At 51.5% G+C, this 12,101-nt stretch overlaps 1 protein-coding gene across 5 annotated transcripts in view; it reads left to right on the top strand.

Moving 5' to 3' along the window:
• ebf1a (EBF transcription factor 1a) overlaps positions 1–12,101 on the top strand; it is a 523,139-nt gene that overhangs the window by 405,464 nt on the left and 105,574 nt on the right. The window lies entirely within an intron of this gene.

Here is a 12,101-nt window from a genome sequence, read left to right on the forward strand (position 1 = left end):
CCTGATCACAATCCAGTGACTCCTGCACCTGATCACAATCCAGTGACTCCTGCTCCTGATCACAATCCAGTGACTCCTGCTCCTGATCACTATCCAGTGACTCCTGCACTTGATCACAGTCCAGCGATTCCTGCTCCTGATCACAGTTCAGTGACTCCTGCTCCTGATCACTATCCAGTAAATCCTGCTCCTGATCACTATCCAGTAAATCCTGCTCCTGATCACAGTCCAGTGAGTCCTGCTCCTGATCACAGTCCAGTGAGTCCTGCTCCTGATCACAGTCCAGTGAGTCCTGCTCCTGATCACAGACCAGTGACTCTTGCTCCTGATCACAGACCAGTGACTCTTGCTCCTGAACACAGTCCAGTGACTCCTGCTCCTGATCACTATCCAGTAAATCCTGCTCCTGATCACAATCCAGTGACTCCTGCTCCTGATCACAATCCAGTGACTCCTGCTCCTGATCACTATCCATTGACTCCTGCTCCTGATCACTATCCAGTGATACCTGCACCTGATCTCTATCCAGTGACTCCTGCACCTGATCACAGTCCAGTGACTCCTGCTCCTGATCACAATGCAGAGTCCTGTACCTGATCACTATCCAGTAACTCCAGCTACTGATCACAGTCCAGTAACTCCTGCACCTGATCAAAATCCAGTAACTCCTGCTCCTGGTCACTATCCAGTGACTCCTGCTCCTTATCATAGTCCAGTGACTCCTGCTCCTGATCACTATCCAGTGACTCCTGCTCCTTATCATAGTCCAGTGACTCCTGCTCCTGATCACTATCCAGTAATTCCTGCTTCTGATCACTATCCAGTAACTCCTGCTCCTGATCACAATCCAGTGACTCCTGCTCCTGATCACTGTTCAGTGACTCCTTCTCACTGTCCAGTGACTCCTGCTCCTTATCACAATCCGGTGACTCCTGCTCCTGATCACTATCCAGTGACACCTGCACCTGATCACTATCCAGTGACACCTGCACCTGATCACTATCCAGTGACTCCTGCTCCTGATCACTATCCAGTGACACCTGCACCTGATCTATCCAGTGACTCCTGCACCTGATCACAGTCCAGTGACTGCTGCTCCTGAACACATTCCAGTGACTCCAGCCCCTAATCACTATCCAGACACCTGTTCCTGATCACAGTCCTGTGACTCCTGATCACTATCCAGTGACCCATGCACATGATCACTATCCAGTGACTCCTGCACTTGATCACAGTCCAGCGACTCCTGCTCCTGATCACAGTTCAGTGACTCCTGCTTCTGATCACAGACCAGTGACTCCTGCTCCTGATCACAGACCAGTGACTGTTGCTCCTGATCACAGTCCAGTGACTCCTGCTCCTGATCACTATCCAGTAAATCCTGCTCCTGATCACAATCCAGTGACTCCTGCTCCTTATCACAGTCCAGTGAGTCCTGCTCCTGATCACAGTCCAGTGAGTCCTGCACCTGATCACAGACCAGTGACTCCTGCTCCTGATCACAATCCAGTGACTCAAGCTCCTGATCTCTATCCAGTGACTCTTGCTCCTGATCTCAATCCAGTAACTCCTGCTCCTGATCACAATCCAGTAACTCCTGCTCTTGATCACTGTCCAGTAACTCCAGCTCCTGATCACATTCCAGTGACTCCTGCTCCTGATCACAGTCCAGTGACTCCTCCTCCTGATCACAATCCAGTAATTCCAGCTCCTGATCACAGTCCACGGACTCCTGCTCCTGATCACAATCCACGGACTCCTGCTCCTGATCACAATCCAGTGACTCCTGCTCCTGATCACAGTCCAGTGACTCCTGCTCCTGATCACAGTCCAGTGACTCCAGCCCCTGATCACTGTCCAGTGACTCCTGCTCCTGATCACTGTCCAGTAACTCCAGCTTTTGATCACAATCCAGTGACTCCTGCTCCTGATCACAATCCAGTGACTCCTGCTCCTGATCACTATCCAGTAATTCCTGCTTCTGATCACTATCCAGTAACTCCTGCTCCTGATCACAATCCAGTGACTCCTGCTCCTGATCACTGTTCAGTGACTCCTTCTCACTGTCCAGTGACTCCTGCTCCTTCTCACTGTCCGGTGACTCTGCTCCTGATCACTATCCAGTGACACCTGCACCTGATCACAATCCAGTGACTCCTGCACCTGATCACAATCCTATGACTCCTGCTCCTGATCACAATCCAGTGATTCCTGCTCCTGATCACTATCCAGTGACTCCTGCTCCTGATCACTATCCAGTGACACCTGCACCTGATCTCTATCCAGTGACTCCTGCACCTGATCACAGTCCAGTGACTGCTGCTCCTGATCACAGTCCAGTGACTCCTGCTCCTGATCAGTATCCAGTGACTCCTGCTCCTGATCATAGTCCAGTGACTCCTGCTCCTGATCACTATCCAGTGACTCCTGCTCCTGAACACATTCCAGTGACTCCAGCCCCTAATCACTATCCAGAGACACCTGTTCCTGATCACAGTCCTGTGACTCCTGATCACTATCCTGTGACTCCAGCTCCTGATCACTATCCAGTGACCCGTGCACCTGATCACTATCCAGTGACTCCTGCACTTGATCACAGTCCAGCGACTCCTGCTCCTGATCACAGTTCAGTGACTCCTGCTCCTGATCACAGACCAGTGACTCCTGCTCCTGATCACTATCCAGTAAATCCTGCTCCGGATCACAATCCAGTGACTCCTGCTCCTGATCACAGACCAGTGACTCCTGCACCTGATCACAGTCCAGTGACTGCTGCTCCTGATCACTATCCAGTAATTCCAGCTCCTGATCACAGTCCATGGACTCCTGCTCCTGATCACAATCCAGTGACTCCTGCTCCTGATCACATTCCAGTGACTCCTGCTCCTGATCACAGTCCAGTGACTCCAGCCCCTGATCACAGTCCAGTGATTCCTGCTCCTGATCATAATCCAGAGTCCTGTACCTCATCACTATCCAGTAACTCCTGCACCTGATCACAGTCCAGTAACCCCTGCACCTGATCACAGTCCAGTAACTCCTGCTCCTGATCAAAATCCAGTAACTCCTGCTCCTGGTCACTATCCAGTAACTCCTGCAACTGATCGCAATCCAGTGACTCCTGCTCCTGATCACAATCCAGTGACTCCTGCTCCTGATCACTGTTCAGTGACTCCGACACCTGATCACAGTCCAGTGACTCCTGCTCCTGATCACTATCCAGTAATTCCTGCTTCTGATCACTATCCAGTAACTCCTGCTCCTGATCACTGTTCAGTGACTCCTTCTCACTGTCCAGTGACTCCTGCTCCTGATCACATTCCGGTGACTCCTGCTCCTGATCACTATCCTGTGACTCCTGCTCCTGATCACAATCCAGTGATTCCTGCTCCTGATCACTATCCAGTGACTCCTGCTCCTGATCACTATCCAGTGACACCTGCACCTGATCTCTATCCAGTGACTCCTGCACCTGATCACAGTCCAGTGACTGCTGCTCCTGATCACAGTCCAGTGACTCCTGCTCCTGATCACTATCCAGTGACTGCTGCTCCTGATCACAGTCCAGTGACTCCTGCTCCTGATCATAGTCCAGTGACTCCTGCTCCTGATCACTATCCAGTGACTCCTGCTCCTGAACACATTCCAGTGACTCCAGCCCCTAATCACTATCCAGTGACTCTTGCTCCTGATCTTAATCCAGTAACTCCTGCTCCTGATCACAATCCAGTAACTCCTGCTCCTGATCACTGTCCAGTAACTCCAGCTCCTGATCACATTCCAGTGACTCCTGCTCCTGATCACAGTCCAGTGACTCCTCCTCCTGATCACAATCCAGTGACTCCAGCTCCTGATCTCTATCCAGTGACTCTTGCTCCTGATCTCAATCCAGTAATTCCAGCTCCTGATCACAGTCCAGTAATTCCTGCTCCTGATCACAATCCAGTGACTCCTGCTCCTGATCACAGTCCAGTGACTCCTGCTCCTGATCACAGTCCAGTGACTCCAGCCCCTGATCATAGTCCAGTGATTCCTGCTCCTGATCATAATCCAGAGTCCTGTACCTCATCACTATCCAGTAACTCCAGCTACTGATCACAGTCCAGTAACTCCTGCACCTGATCACAGTCCAGTAACTCCTGCTCCTGATCAAAATCCAGTAACTCCTGCTCCTGGTCACTATCCAGTAACTCCTGCAACTGATCGCAATCCAGTGGCTCCTGCTCCTGATCACAATCCAGTGACTCCTGCTCCTAATCACAATCCAGTGACTCCTGCACCTGATCACAATCCAGTGACTCCTGCACCTGATCACTATCCATTGACTTCAGCTCCTGATCACTATCCAGTGACCCCTGCTCCTGATCACTATCCAGTGACACCTGCACCTGATCACTATCCAGTGACTCCTGCACCTGATCACTATCCAGTGACTCCTGCTCCTGATCACAGTCCAGTGACTCCTACACCTGATCACAGTCCAGTGACTCCTGCTCCTGATTACTATCCAGTAACTCCTGCAACTGATCGCAATCCAGTGACTCCTTCTCCTGATCACAATCCAGTGACTCCTGCTCCTGATCACTGTTCAGTGACTCCTGCTCACTGTCCAGTGACTCCTGCACCTGATCACAATCCGGTGACTCCTGCTCCTGATCACTATCCAGTGACACCTGCACCTGATCACAATCCAGTGACTCCTGTACCTGATCACAATCCAGCGACTCCTGCTCCTGATCACTATCCAATGACTCCTGCACCTGATCACTATCCAGTGACACCTGCACCTGATCACTATCCAGTGACTCCTGCACCTGATCACTATCCAGTCACTCCAGCTCCTGATCACAATCCAGTGACTCCTGCTCCTGATGATCACTATCCAGTGACTCCTGCTCCTGATCACTATCCAGTGACACCTGCACCTGATCACTATCCATTGACTCCTGCACCTGATCACTATCCAGTGACTCTTGCTCCTGAACACATTCCAGTGACTCCAGCCCTAATCACTATCCAGAGACACCTGTTCCTGATCACAGTTCAGTGACTCCTGCTCCTGATCACAGACCAGTGACTCTTGCTCCTGATCACAGTCCAGTGACTCCTGCTCCTGATCACTATCCAGTAAATCCTGCTCCTGATCACAGTCCAGTGACTCCTGCTCCTGATCACAGTCCAGTGAGTCCCGCTCCTGATCACAGTCCAGTGACTCCTGCTCCTGATCACAATCCAGTGACTCCTGCTCCTGATCTCTATCCAGTGACTCCTGCTCCTGATCACAATCCAGTAACTCCTACTCCTGATCACAATCCCATAACACCTGCTCCTGCTCACTGTTCAGTAACTCCAGCTCCTGATCACATTCCATTGACTCCAGCTCCTGATCACCGTCCAGTGACTCCTGCTCCTGATCACTATCCTGTGACTCCTGCTCCTGATCACTATCCTGTGACTCCTGCTACTGATCACAATCCAGTGACTCCTGCTCCTGATCACAATCCAGTGACTCCTGCTCCTGATCACTATCCAGTGACACCTGCACCTGATCTCTATCCAGTGACTCCTGCACCTGATCACAGTCCAGTGACTGCTGCTCCTGATCACAGTCCAGTGACTCCTGCTCCTGATCATAGTCCAGTGACTCCTGCTCCTGATCACTATCCAGTGACTCCTGCTTCTGAACACATTCCAGTGACTCCAGCCCCTAATCACTATCCAGTGACTCCTGCTCATGATCACAATCCAGTGACTCCAGCTCCTGATCTCTATCCAGTGACTCTTGCTCCTGATCTCAATCCAGTAACTCCTGCTCCTGATCACAATCCAGTAACTCCTGCTCCTGATCACTGTACAGTTAATCCAGCTCCTGATCACATTCCAGTGACTCCTGCTCCTGATCACAGTCCAGTGACTCCTCCTCCTGATCACAATCCAGTAACTCCTGCACCTGATCACAATCCAGTAATTCCAGCTCCTGATCACAGTCCATGGACTCCTGCTCCTGATCACAATCCAGTGACTCCTGCTCCTGATCACAGTCCAGTGACTCCTGCTCCTGATCACAGTCCAGTGACTCCAGCCCCTGTTCACAGTCCAGTGATTCCTGCTCCTGATCATAATCCAGAGTCCTGTACCTCATCACTATCCAGTAACTCCAGCTACTGATCACAGTCCAGTAACTCCTGCACCTGATCACAGTCCAGTAACTCCTGCTCCTGATCAAAATCCAGTAACTCCTGCTCCTGGTCACTATCCAGTAACTCCTGCAACTGATCGCAATCCAGTGACTCCTGCTCCTGATCACAATCCAGTGACTCCTGCTCCTGATCACTGTTCAGTGACTCCTGCACCTGATCACAATCCGGTGACTCCTGCTCCTGATCACTATCCAGTGACACCTGCACCTGATCACAATCCAGTGACTCCTGCACCTGATCACTATCCATTGACTTCAGCTCCTGATCACTATCCAGTGACCCCTGCTCCTGATCACTATCCAGTGACTCCTGCACCTGATCACTATCCAGTGACTCCTGCTCCTGATCACAGTCCAGTGACTCCTACACCTGATCACAGTCCAGTGACTCCTGCTCCTGATCACTGTTCAGTGACTCCTGCTCACTGTCCAGTGACTCCTGCACCTGATCACCGGTGACTCCTGCTCCTGATCACTATCCAGTGACACCTGCACCTGATCACAATCCAGTGACTCCTGTACCTGATCACAATCCAGCGACTCCTGCTCCTGATCACTATCCAATGACTCCTGCACCTGATCACTATCCAGTGACACCTGCACCTGATCACTATCCAGTGACTCCTGCACCTGATCACTATCCAGTCACTCCAGCTCCTGATCACAATCCAGTGACTCCTGCTCCTGATCACTACCCAGTGACTCCTGCTCCTGATCACTATCCAGTGACACCTGCACCTGATCACTATCCAGTGACTCCTGCACCTGATCACTATCCAGTGACTCTTGCTCCTGAACACATTCCAGTGACTCCAGCCCCTAATCACTATCCAGAGACACCTGTTCCTGATCACAGTCCAGCGACTCCTGCTCCTGATCACAGTTCAGTGACTCCTGCTCCTGATCACAGTCCAGTGACTCTTGCTCCTGATCACAGTCCAGTGACTCCTGCTCCTGATCACAATCCAGTGACTCCTGCTCCTGATCACAATCCAGTGACTCCTGCTCCTGATCACAATCCAGTGACTCCTGCTCCTGATCACAGTCCAGTGAGTCCCGCTCCTGATCACAGTCCAGTGAGTCCCGCTCCTGATCACACTCCAGTGACTCCTGCTCCTGATCTCTATCCAGTGACTCCTGCTCCTGATCACAATCCAGTAACTCCTACTCCTGATCACAATCCCGTAACACCTGCTCCTGCTCACTGTCCAGTAACTCCAGCTCCTGATCACATTCCATTGACTCCAGCTCCTGATCACAGTCCAGTGACTCCTGCTCCTGATCACAGTCAATGACTCCTGCTCCTGATCACAGTCCAGTGACTCCAGCTCCTGATCACAGTCAATGACTCCTGCTCCTGATCACATTCCAGTGACTCCTGCTCCTGATCACAATCCAGTGACTCCTGCTCCTGATCTCTATCCAGTGACTCCTGCTCCTGATCACAATCCAGTAACTCCTACTCCTGATCACAATCCCGTAACACCTGCTCCTGCTCACTGTCCAGTAACTCCAGCTCCTGATCACATTCCATTGACTCCAGCTCCTGATCACAGTCCAGTGACTCCTGCTCCTGATCACTATCCTGTGACTCCTGCTCCTGATCACAATCCAGTGACTCCTGCTCCTGATCACAATCCAGTGACTCCTGCTCCTGATCACTATCCAGTGACACCTGCACCTGATCTCTATCCAGTGACTCCTGCACCTGATCACAGTCCAGTGACTGCTGCTCCTGATCACAGTCCAGTGACTCCTGCTCCTGATCATAGTCCAGTGACTCCTGCTCCTGATCACTATCCAGTGACTCCTGCTTCTGAACACATTCCAGTGACTCCAGCCCCTAATCACTATCCAGTGACTCCTGCTCCTGATCACAATCCAGTGACTCCAGCTCCTGATCTCTATCCAGTGACTCTTGCTCCTGATCTCAATCCAGTAACTCCTGCTCCTGATCACAATCCAGTAACTCCTGCTCCTGATCACTGTACAGTAACTCCAGCTCCTGATCACATTCCAGTGACTCCTGCTCCTGATCACAGTCCAGTGACTCCTCCTCCTGATCACAATCCAGTAACTCCTGCACCTGATCACAATCCAGTAATTCCAGCTCCTGATCACAGTCCATGGACTCCTGCTCCTGATCACAATCCAGTGACTCCTGCTCCTGATCACAGTCCAGTGACTCCTGCTCCTGATCACAGTCCAGTGACTCCAGCCCCTGATCACAGTCCAGTGATTCCTGCTCCTGATCATAATCCAGAGTCCTGTACCTCATCACTATCCAGTAACTCCAGCTACTGATCACAGTCCAGTAACTCCTGCACCTGATCACAGTCCAGTAACTCCTGCTCCAGTTCAAAATCCAGTAACTCCTGCTCCTGGTCACAATCCAGTAACTCCTGCAACTGATCGCAATCCAGTGACTCCTGCTCCTGATCACAATCCAGTGACTCCTGCTCCTGATCACTGTTCAGTGACTCCTGCACCTGATCACAATCCGGTGACTCCTGCTCCTGATCACTATCCAGTGACACCTGCACCTGATCACAATCCAGTGACTCCTGCACCTGATCACTATCCATTGACTTCAGCTCCTGATCACTATCCAGTGACCCCTGCTCCTGATCACTCTCCATTGACACCTGCACCTGATCACTATCCAGTGACTCCTGCACCTGATCACTATCCAGTGACTCCTGCTCCTGATCACAGTCCAGTGACTCCTGCACCTGATCACAGTCCAGTGACTCCTGCTCCTGATCACTGTTCAGTGACTCCTGCTCACTGTCCAGTGACTCCTGCACCTGATCACCGGTGACTCCTGCTCCTGATCACTATCCAGTGACACCTGCACCTGATCACAATCCAGTGACTCCTGTACCTGATCACAATCCAGCGACTCCTGCTCCTGATCACTATCCAATGACTCCTGCACCTGATCACTATCCAGTGACACCTGCACCTGATCACTATCCAGTGACTCCTGCACCTGATCACTATCCAGTCACTCCAGCTCCTGATCACAATCCAGTGACTCCTGCTCCTGATCACTATCCAGTGACTCCTGCTCCTGATCACTATCCAGTGACACCTGCACCTGATCACTATCCAGTGACTCCTGCACCTGATCACTATCCAGTGACTCTTGCTCCTGAACACATTCCAGTGACTCCAGCCCCTAATCACTATCCAGAGACACCTGTTCCTGATCACAGTCCAGCGACTCCTGCTCCTGATCACAGTTCAGTGACTCCTGCTCCTGATCACAGTCCAGTGACTCTTGCTCCTGATCACAGTCCAGTGACTCCTGCTCCTGATCACTATCCAGTAAATCCTGCTCCTGATCACAATCCAGTGACTCCTGCTCCTGATCACAGTCCAGTCAGTCCCGCTCCTGATCACAGTCCAGTGAGTCCCGCTCCTGATCACAATCCCGTAACACCTGCTCCTGCTCACTGTCCAGTAACTCCAGCTCCTGATCACATTCCATTGACTCCAGCTCCTGATCACAGTCCAGTGACTCCTGCTCCTGATCACAGTCAATGACTCCTGCTCCTGATCACAGTCCAGTGACTCCTGCTCCTGATCACAGTCAATGACTCCTGCTCCTGATCACATTCCAGTGACTCCTGCTCCTGATCACAGTCCAGTGACTCCAGCTCCTGATCACAGTCAATGACTCCTGCTCCTGATCACAATCCAGTGACTCCTGCTCCTGATCTCTATCCAGTGACTCCTGCTCCTGATCACAATCCAGTAACTCCTACTCCTGATCACAGTCCAGTAACTCCTGCTCCTGCTCACTGTCCAGTAACTCCAGCTCCTGATCACATTCCATTGACTCCAGCTCCTGATCACAGTCGAGTGACTCCTGCTCCTGATCACAATCCAGTGAGTCCTGTACCTGATCACTTTCCATAACTCCAGCTGCTGATCACAATCCAGTGACTCCTGCTCCTGATCACAATCAAGTGAGTCCTGTACCTGAGCACAGTCCAGTAACTCCAGCTCCTGATCACAATCCAGTGTCTCCTGCTCCTGATCACAGTCCAGTGACTCCTGCTCCTGATCACAGTCCAGTGACTCCAGCTGCTGATCACAGTCCAGTAACTCCAGCTCCTGATCAAAATCCAGGAACTCCTGCTCCTGATCACTATCCAGGAACTCCAGCTCCTGATCACATTCCAGTGACTCCTGCTCCTGATCACAATCCAGTAACTCCTGCTCCTGATCACAATCCAGTAACTCCAGCTCCTGTTTACAGTCCAGGGACTCCTGCTCCTGATCACAATCCAGTGACTCCTGTACCTGATCACTATACAGTGACTCCAGCTCCTGATCACAATCCAGTAACTCCAGCTCCTGATCACAGACCAGTGACTCTTGCTCCTGATCACAGTCCAGTGACTCCTGCTCCTGATCACTATCCAGTAAATCCAGCTCCTGATCACAGACCAGTGACTCTTGCTCCTGATCACAATCCAGCAACTCCTGCTCCTGATCACTATCCAGTGACACCTGCACCTGATCACAATCCAGTGACTCCTGTACCTGATCACAATCCAGCGACTCCTGCTCCTGATCACTATCCAATGACTCCTGCACCTGATCACTATCCAGTGACACCTGCACCTGATCACTATCCAGTGACTCCTGCACCTGATCACTATCCAGTCACTCCAGCTCCTGATCACAATCCAGTGACTCCTGCTCCTGATCACTATCCAGTGACTCCTGCTCCTGATCACTATCCAGTGACACCTGCACCTGATCACTATCCAGTGACTCTTGCTCCTGAACACATTCCAGTGACTCCAGCCCCTAATCACTATCCAGAGACACCTGTTCCTGATCACAGTCCAGCGACTCCTGCTCCTGATCACAGTTCAGTGACTCCTGCTCTTGATCACAGTCCAGTGACTCTTGCTCCTGATCACAGTCCAGTGACTCCTGCTCCTGATCACTATCCAGTAAATCCTGCTCCTGATCACAATCCAGTGACTCCTGCTCCTGATCACAGTCCAGTGAGTCCCGCTCCTGATCACAGTCCAGTGAGTCCCGCTCCTGATCACAGTCCAGTGACTCCTGCTCCTGATCACAATCCAGTGACTCCTGCTCCTGATCTCTATCCAGTGACTCCTGCTCCTGATCACAATCCAGTAACTCCTACTCCTGATCACAATCCCGTAACACCTGCTCCTGCTCACTGTCCAGTAACTCCAGCTCCTGATCACATTCCATTGACTCCAGCTCCTGATCACAGTCCAGTGACTCCTGCTCCTGATCACAGTCAATGACTCCTGCTCCTGATCACAGTCCAGTGACTCCAGCTCCTGATCACAGTCAATGACTCCTGCTCCTGATCACATTCCAGTGACTCCTGCTCCTGATCACAATCCAGTGACTCCTGCTCCTGATCTCTATCCAGTGACTCCTGCTCCTGATCACAATCCAGTAACTCCTACTCCTGATCACAATCCCGTAACACCTGCTCCTGCTCACTGTCCAGTAACTCCAGCTCCTGATCACATTCCATTGACTCCAGCTCCTGATCACAGTCCAGTGACTCCTGCTCCTGATCACTATCCTGTGACTCCTGCTCCTGATCACAGTCCAGTGACTGCTGCTCCTGATCACAGTCCAGTGACTCCTGCTCCTGATCATAGTCCAGTGACTCCTGCTCCTGATCACTATCCAGTGACTCCTGCTTCTGAACACATTCCAGTGACTCCCCTAATCACTATCCAGTGACTCCTGCTCCTGATCACAATCCAGTGACTCCAGCTCCTGATCTCTATCCAGTGACTCTTGCTCCTGATCTCAATCCAGTAACTCCTGCTCCTGATCACAATCCAGTAACTCCTGCTCCTGATCACTGTACAGTAACTCCAGCTCCTGA

The sequence above is a fragment of the Heterodontus francisci genome, chromosome 12, assembly GCF_036365525.1.
Source record: "Heterodontus francisci isolate sHetFra1 chromosome 12, sHetFra1.hap1, whole genome shotgun sequence".
NCBI classification, from domain to species: Eukaryota; Metazoa; Chordata; class Chondrichthyes; order Heterodontiformes; family Heterodontidae; genus Heterodontus; species Heterodontus francisci.